Genomic DNA, 8,708 nt, shown 5'->3' on the forward strand with positions numbered 1-8,708 from the left:
TATGACAAACCTAGACAGCATGATAAAAAGTAGAGTCATTACTTTGCCGACAAAGGTCCATATAGTCAAAGCTACGGTTTTTTCAGTAGTCGTGTATGGATGTGCTATTTGGGCCATAAAGAAGACTGAACACTGAAGAACTGACGCTTTTGAACTGTGGCGTTGGAGGAGACTCTTGACAGTCGCTTGGACTGAAAGACCAAACTAGTCAATCCTGAAGGGAATCAATCCTTAATATTCATTAGATGGACTGATGCTGAAGATGAAGCTCCAATACTTTGGCCACCTAATGTGAAGAACTGACTCATTGGAAAAGACCCCGATGCTGGGAAAGATTGAAGGCAGGAGAAGGGGACGACAGAAGATAGATGCTTGGATGGCATCACTGATTCAACGGACATGAGTTTGAGCAAGCTCTGGGAGTTGGTGAAGGACAGGGAGCCTGGTGTGCTACAGTCCATGGGGTCGCAAAGAGTTGGACACAAATGCGTGACTGAGCAACAGCAAGTTTTAGAATTTAGGGTTAGGATGTGTGTCAGTGAGCACAGGAGAGAAAAATTGAAAGTTATTACCAGGAGGCAAGGTTCCCAGATGTCATTTAGAACAGAAATGGAAGAAACACCATAAGAATAAATCTAACAAAAGGCACACGAGATAGAGGGGTAATAAAACCCTTTGTTGGAAAGTATTGCAGATGGTCAGCTTCCCTGGAAAGATCACCCCTGCTCAACGAGAGGGAGATGCAGTATCTTTAAAATGTTCATTATCCCTAAAGTACTCTGTGAATTCAGGGCAACTCACCCACATTCCAATATGGATCCCCAGATAAACTGACATTAATTCTAAAATTCCTGTGGAAGGAAATAGGGCCTGGCTATCAGAAGACTGAGGTGGGGGAATCTTTCCTACCAGCCACCCTTCCATGTAGAGCTGGGTCCTCTAAGCCGGTGGACTGGGTGTTCCTCGATGGACGCAGAAGTGTGGAGTCCCCGACGCGGGAAAACCTGACTGGGGGGCAGGTGTGGTAGCAGAAGGAACAGGGATGGGGTGGGCTGTGTGAGCTGAAGCAGGAAGCCGCAACAGGCGATCTGTGAGTTTCAGTTTATGTGGGGTTTACTAAGGACTGGGAGGTCCACCCAGTCCATTCTGAAGGAGATCAGCCCTGTGTTCTTTGGAAGGAATGATGCTAAAGCTGAAGCTCCAGTACTTTGGCCACCTCATGCGAAGAGTTGACTCATTGGAAAAGACTCTGATGCTGGGAGGGATTGGGGGCAGGAGGAGAAGGGGACGACCCAGGATGAGATGGCTGGATGGCATCACAGACTCGATGGACGTGAGTCTGAGTGAACTCCGGGAGTTGGTGATGGACAGGCAGGCCTGGCGTGCTGCGATTCATGGGGTTGCAAACAGTCGGACACGACTGAGCGACTGAACTGAACTGAACTGAAGGACTGGGCGCCCACGTGGCTCAGCGGTAAAGACTCAGGCTGACATTGCAGGAGACGTGTGTTGGATCCCTGGGTCGGGAAGATCCCCTGGAGTAGAAATGGCAACCCCCTCCAGTATTCTTGCCTGGGAAATCCCAGGGGTGGAGGAGCCTTGCGGGCTACAGTCCGAGGGGCTGAGAGTCGGACATGACTGAACGTGCACACACCGCGCACCGAAGGACGAGAGCTCGAGAAGCAGTCTCGTGGCGCTCTGAGGAGCTGGTCCCAGGAGCTGGGGGCCGGCGATCAGTATGGCCGTGATTTTGTCGAGGAGTCCCTGCAGCTTCTGTCTTGGCAGACTGTTGCTGAAGGTCACGGGGACCAGGCGTCTGAGTTAATGATTTCAGTACTTCTCCAAGTATGAGGAGACGCAAGAATCCGGGTTCATAAATTTTCTCCTGAAAATGTCTAACTAACTGAGGGCCTGTTCTGCCCGTTTCCCCAGAGCACGGAGTGTCTCGTTCCTGGTGTCTGCGTTGAATTCCTTCCAGGGTGTGTTGTAGGTGGGACTGGGTGGTGGGCAACATTCTTCTCAGCTGAGACAGCTGCACACCCAGTGGAAGCAAAGCAAAGTACCAGCGCTGCCCTCCCTCGCGGTGGTTTGCACTCGGCACTACATCGCGCCCGACTCTCTGCGACCCCGTGGACCTCAGCACGCCAGGCTCCCCGGTCCCTCACCGTCTCCCAGAGTTTGCTCAAAGTCATGTCCACCGGGCCAGTGATGCCCAACCAACCATCTCATCCTCTGTCGCCCCCTTCTCCTTCTGCCCTCAGTCTTTCCCAGCGTCAGGGACTTTTCCGGTGAGTTGGCTCTTCTCATCAGGTGGCCAGAGTCCTGGAGCCTCAACATCAGTCCTTCCAATGAATATTTCGGACTGGTTTCCTTCAGGATTGACGGGCTTCAATCCTGGTCACTGAAAGCTCTACGTCTAATAAATAAGACATTTGAACTTTTAAGAAAAAAGTATAGGAGAAGCATCAGAAAGCTCAACTGTCAAGGAAAATGTCTCAAACAGGCACAAACTCCACAAACCATAAGACAAAGAGCAATGCATTCAGCAAGAGTAAGGTTTAAAAAAGTAAAACTTCTCTGCATTTAAAGATACCACAAGTGAAAACCCAAGGCATCTCTTGGGAGGAGGTATTTGTAACACACACATCAGTGGTGAAGAATTAGTGTTCAGTGTATACCGTAGGCCTTCTGCCTCTGGATTTAACCTGCCTCAGACTGAAAATACTCAGGAAAGAACATTCCAGGAAGTTCTCGAAAGCAAAGTCTGCACCTGCTGCGTGTCAGCAACTATCCATGCGCTATTTACTTCGCACTGTTCACAGCCAGTCACACACACATACATTGTGTTGCTGTTGTTGCCGTGGTTCGGTCACTAAGCCGTGTCTGACACTTTGCAACGCCATGGACTGTAGCCTGCCAGGCTCCTGTGTCCATGGGATTTCCCAGGCGAGAATGCTGGAGCGGGCTGCCATTTCCTTCTCCAGGGGATCTTCTCTCCCATGGGTTCAATCCTGTGTCTTGCACATCTCCAGCCCTGGCAGGGGGTTCCTTTTCCACTGAGCCACCAGGAAGCCCTTCTCATTGTATTCCGTATTATAAATAATGTAGAGACGACCTGAAGAACATGGGGGCATGTAGGTAGGGTATGTGTAGACGTATCACTGTTTTATATAAGGGACTTAACCATCCCCGGATTTTGAGATCTGTGGGGTCTCAGATCCAATCCCCCTCAGACACCGAGGACCGCCCTGCAAGAACTTGAGGGCACCGTCAGGAAGGCAAGCAACTGCACAGAAAAGTGGGCCAAACGGAGTAGTCAGCCACAGAAAAGAGACCCTTAGTGATCACAGCAAGTGGGAAATCAAATACAGATGAGCAGAGATGTCAGCTCAGACCAACGAGACGAGCAGATGCCAGGGAGGGGAAGGGACAGATGAGGCCCGTCAGGGCAGAGGGAGTGGTGGACGGACAGAGGCTCCTCTAACGTGATACCTGACGGAGGCGAAGGTCAGCACCGGCTGCAGACGAGCCGGGACGAAAAATCAGTGCACACAGAGCACTCTGTCTCCGCGTCACACCTGCTGATGACTTAGGGTGACAGAAATATGCGCGCAATCTGCCACGGGCACGGAAAGGAATCCTGAGCCGAACGGAGGACTATAGCCCGGAAGGCAGCCTCTCGGACGACGCTGACGGACCGCTGCCTGGAAGCGTGTTTTTCAGCCCCGTTTTATGTCTTCTCAGAACAGAGAACATCAAACAAGTCAGGGGTACATTCCTTCAAGGTTTCGAGGAAAAACAGACCAGCATGTACACGGTGAGTCAGGATGGCCTCGGCGCCTGGGAAGGCGGTCTTATCATCAAAGGAGCGCCCGCGTTGGCATCCCAGGAAAGGAAGTGTTTGTCTTTATCTGTAACATGGACATTCTTTACCTCTGGTCAATACGCCCTTTTCTTGAATGATTAAAGCAGATGCAGAAGGCCTGGGGGGTAGGCCACAAACAGGCCATTTTGACTGAGCATCAAGTTTAAACTGAATCGCGTATAAGCCGGAAAAATTTCCCCCAACCCTGAATATGCCAAAATTACTTTCGTTATTTCTCTCCTTAGAAAGCATCAGTAACCAAAATATTTGTCCCTTGACGGCAGGAGGCTCACTGTCCACCCTGGGTCCATCCTGCCCCTTGCATTAGGCCTCCTTTGTTCGTTTGCATGAGTGTAGAGATTTGCTTAGCTATCCACGTAGGGTGGACACTAATCAGACTCAGTAAACAAGCAAAGAGTCCCGCTAATGGGGAAACATCTCACAGGCGATGCATTTTATCAGCCACACTGAACGGTCGTATAAACATTAAGCAGTGGACTTGTGTTATGATCGGATTGACAGGAAAAGACTGATAAACACATGTTATGAAAATAATAATTATCTGTAAAGCAGACTGGGAAAACATTGCTCATGCCTGCAGAGAGCCAGCTAAGCAGCTCATTTGAGGGGTCAGTGTTTGTTCCATCTTGGGAAATTCCTTCTAGGCGAGTCTCAGCCGCTCCGGAGGCAAACGTAACAAGAAGTTTTCGCCGTAGCAGAGCATCCAAGGCAGCCCTGTTATCTAATGTGACCCGGGCGAGGGAGTGGAAGGATGTCTGCTTTGCCTCAGTGCTTTCTGCAGCCTCCTCAGCTATTTGACCAGTGGTGCCTGATGGGTTTCTGACCATCTGTTGACACACATTCCTGTGCTAGGAATTCGTTTTTCTAAGGGACTTTGCCACCAGTGTCTTGGTACCCTGCTGACACAGATCTCTTGACTCTCTGATGGGGAGAGAAAGGAGGATCGTTTACTTCCTTGTGTATTGACAATGGGGAAACTTAATAAGCCAGCAACCATAAATCTGTTTGCCAGCTGTTGAGATGTTTATGTGCCCATCCTTGGCAAGGTGGATCATTTCCAACACCACACGTGAAACAGAAACCTGGGGAATGAGCGTGATTCCTCCCCGAGAGCCCTCATTGATAGCCTCATTAATTGGGAGTTTTGTTAACATGGTGTTAAACCATGGGTCATTTCCTCGGCAATCTTTCCAGAAGCCATCTGTAATGGTGTTTGACAGGAGGAGTTGCTGGCTCCATTTACTTGTGTTTTCCTCTTGACAACATTTGTTAATTAAGAAAGGGTCAGAGTGGGGCTGGGGGTGTCCTAGGGAAGTTGTGCTTGGTCTCTTCAGAACAGAGGGAGATATTAGACGAGAGGAGGACGTGTTCATATGCTGAAGAATTTGAACCTGCAAGGTCAGGCCAGAGGGAGGTTTGTCTAGCTGAGTGGTTATCTTAGGAACATCTGAAATGTCAGTGATGGCTGCTATGAGGGGCCTACATCAATCTTGCGCTGACCGAGGAATTCGATGACAGGTCCGATGGTCAGTTACTCTGCTCGCCCTAGGGGCACTTTGTGACAACTTTACCAAAGAATTTTCTTTCCGTCCTGAACACTGGGGCAAAAGTATCGCTGGAACAATAACTTTCTCCTTTGCTAGGGAGACAGACATCTGTGTGGCCGTTCAGCAGGACTAGCAGGGTGGGTCTTGCTGGCCTGGCCCGGATTCCTGGGCCAGCTGTCCCCGCTGCAGTCTTACGCTCCTGTCCTGGTGGCTGTTTCCAGGTGAGTTCGAGGCCGACAGTCCTCTCTGCGGACCAGCCTGATGCAGAGGCCTTTGCAACGCGGGAAATGCGAGCTCAGGAGTCAGTTCCCTTGAGTCTCGCTGTGTGTGAGCGAGTGAAGAGTGCAGACGAGGGTCCCCCCATCCAGGTTGGAGAGAAAGTCCTTCACGACCTCCTGGGTGCAGGGTATGCGGTGTCTGACCTTCATCCAAAGTTAATTGGCTGCGATTAGCCTCAGAAAGCAGCGTAGAACATCCTTTTAATAATTTACTCAAACTCTACAATAATGTGACACCGTAACAAGGGGTCATTTAGGAAGTGAGTTTTCAGCAGAAAATACCAAACCTCAAATACAACAGCACCAGAACTTAATATCCACAAAGGTATACTGTTAAACATATTTTGTCTCTCTAAAATCACCCTTCTTTCCATCAAGCATAGGCAGATTAAGACTGTTTGCAAAAATAAGTCTGGTTTCAAGAAACTTGGCCTGATTATTTACCTAAGGTTCATTGGGCACACAGGCTCTTTCTTTTCTATTGAGGTACAGTTGATTTTCAATTTTACATTAGTTTCGGGTATGTACCAGTGATTCATCATCTTCATAGATTATACTCCATTCGCAGTGACCACAAAACAGCGGCTGTATTTCCCTGCGCTGTGCAGTATAACCTTGTTGGTTATCTGCTTTGCACTTTTTTTTTTTTCCCACTGCACTGTACAGCAAGCGGGTTCTCAGTTCCCTGACCAGGGCCAGGCCTGGGTGCCCTGCACGAGCAGCATGGAGCCTCAGCTCCTGGACTACCGGGGAACCCTGACGACTCACTGCATTCTCAGCAGTCTGTGCCTCTGAACCCCACGCTTCCATCTTGCTCCTTCCCCTTCCTTCTTCCCACTGAAAACCACCAATTAGTTCTTTCTATCTGTGAATCTGTTTCTGCTTTGTGATGTGCGGTCATTTGCTTTATTTTTAGGTCCTGCATAAAAATGATAGCATAGACCATTTGTCTTTGTCTGACTTATTTCATCAACCATGATAGTCTCTTGGTCACTCCACATTGCTGAAAAATGGCAGGAGTTCATTTTTATGGCTGAGTAACATTCCACGGGGGCTGCCCTATGGCTCAGTGGTAAATAATCCACCTGCTGATGTAGGAGAGGTGGGTTCAATCCTTGGGTCAGGAAGAGCCCGCGGGAGAAGGAAATGGTAGCCCACTGCAGGGTTCTTGCTTGGGAAACCCCTTGGAACGAGAAGCCTGGCAGGCTACAGTCTACGGGGTCACGAAAGAGTTGGACACGACTTAGCAACTGAACAACAACAGTAAAACATTCCATTGTGTATATTATGTAGAGAGAACATACATACACAGCTCATCTTCTTCAGACACTCACCCGTTGGTGAGCACTTGGGTAGCTCTCATATTGTAAACAAGGCTGTTACGAACGCTGGGGTGCACATGTCTCTTCAATTTCGCGCCTTCACATTCTTTGGACATATACCCAGAAGCGGAACTGCCAAATCACATGCAAGCTCTATTTTCAGTTTTTAGGGGCCTCCATACTGTTCTCCATAGCGGCTGTACCAACTGACACTTCCACCAGCCAGGCCTCTCTTTTTGCCATGTCCTTGCCAACCACTGTCACTGGGGGTCTTTCTGACGATGGCCACGGTGACGGGAGTGAGGCGGCGTCTCACCGCGGGTCTGACTTATGCTTCTCTGGTGACTGGTGACATGAGCACTGTTTCATGTGCTGTTTGCCGACAGTGCATCTTCTTTGGGGTTAAAGTGAAAGGCGCTCAGTCACGTCTGACTCTGCGACCCCATGGACTATACAGTCCATAGAATTCTCCAGGCCAGGATACTGGAGTGGGGAGCTGTTCCCTTCTCCAGGGGATCTTCCCAACCCAGGGATCGAACCCCAGCTCTCTCAAATTGCAGGAGGATTCTTTAGCAGCTGAACCACCAGGGAAGCCCTCTTTGGGGTTATGGGCACTTTCAAATTTGGCTGTGTTGCAACTAACTCACAAAGAATCTCAAATTGGACTTTTCAAAGGCCTCCCGTGGCCAGGAAAGCTAGGCTATCAGACTGCCAGAAGCACCTATAGGTCTGGGTGGATTCCTGTCTTCTCAAGGTCCAGAGTGTTTTGAGGTTGCTGTGCCTGCCAGGAAGTGGCCGTCCTTATTCACCTGGAAAGGCTGCTGGACACTCGAGAGTTTCCTGATGCTGAAGGGATCAGGTAGAGAGAAGAGATAAATGCTTCAGTTCTGTTTACAAAGGTGGTAATTTACAAAATTGCTTCCAGTCATAATAAGCTTAAGGGGAAAGGCTCTTTTACATCTGGAAAACAAAGATTAAAAGCCAGGAACATGTCAAACAAAAAGTCATAAAAATTGCAATCATACTTATCAGGTCACTCAGTGCCATGTAATTAGTTTTTGTCCAGTTCGAGTCCAGGTTCTCCGTTAGCTTTGTTGACCTTGCCTGATGACTGAGGGTGATAGGAATACAGATAATTTCAAGAAGTTTGTGAGGTTTTTTTTTGTTTGTTTTTAAGACTCGTATGATTTGCCCAGTGAAGTGGGTGCCTTGATTACTGGAGATTGTGGAAGGGAAAGGCCAAGTGGAGCACACATTCTTAAACTGTTTCTTTGTCGTCGTGAGGCCATAAGCCTTGCATCAAGGGAAGGCTTTACTCCATCAAATAAAAAATAGGGTTTGTCAGGGAGACGGGAGGAAGCAGGCGGCAGTCTTGGGTTTCCCACAGCCCCGATTGTTCAGTTAATTTACAGCCGTTGTTTACCCATCTTAATTTCTCTGATTTAGGAGCAGGCTATTGCCGTTTTACAAGGCCATCAGGGTGGGAACCGTCTGACGGTGCGGGATGAATTTTGTGGGTGCAGAGCGGACTTTGTCTGCGTGCGCCGTAAACTTTACAGACCCTGTTTAACCCTAATTCTTGGGTTCAGCCCCTTCAGTGGGAGCCTCAGTTTTTATGTCGGATAACATTTTATGTCAGGACACACAAGGCTTCCAGGAATTTCATGTAATTTCT

This window comes from Capricornis sumatraensis, chromosome 8, assembly GCF_032405125.1.
Source record: "Capricornis sumatraensis isolate serow.1 chromosome 8, serow.2, whole genome shotgun sequence".
Lineage (NCBI taxonomy): Eukaryota > Metazoa > Chordata > Mammalia > Artiodactyla > Bovidae > Capricornis > Capricornis sumatraensis.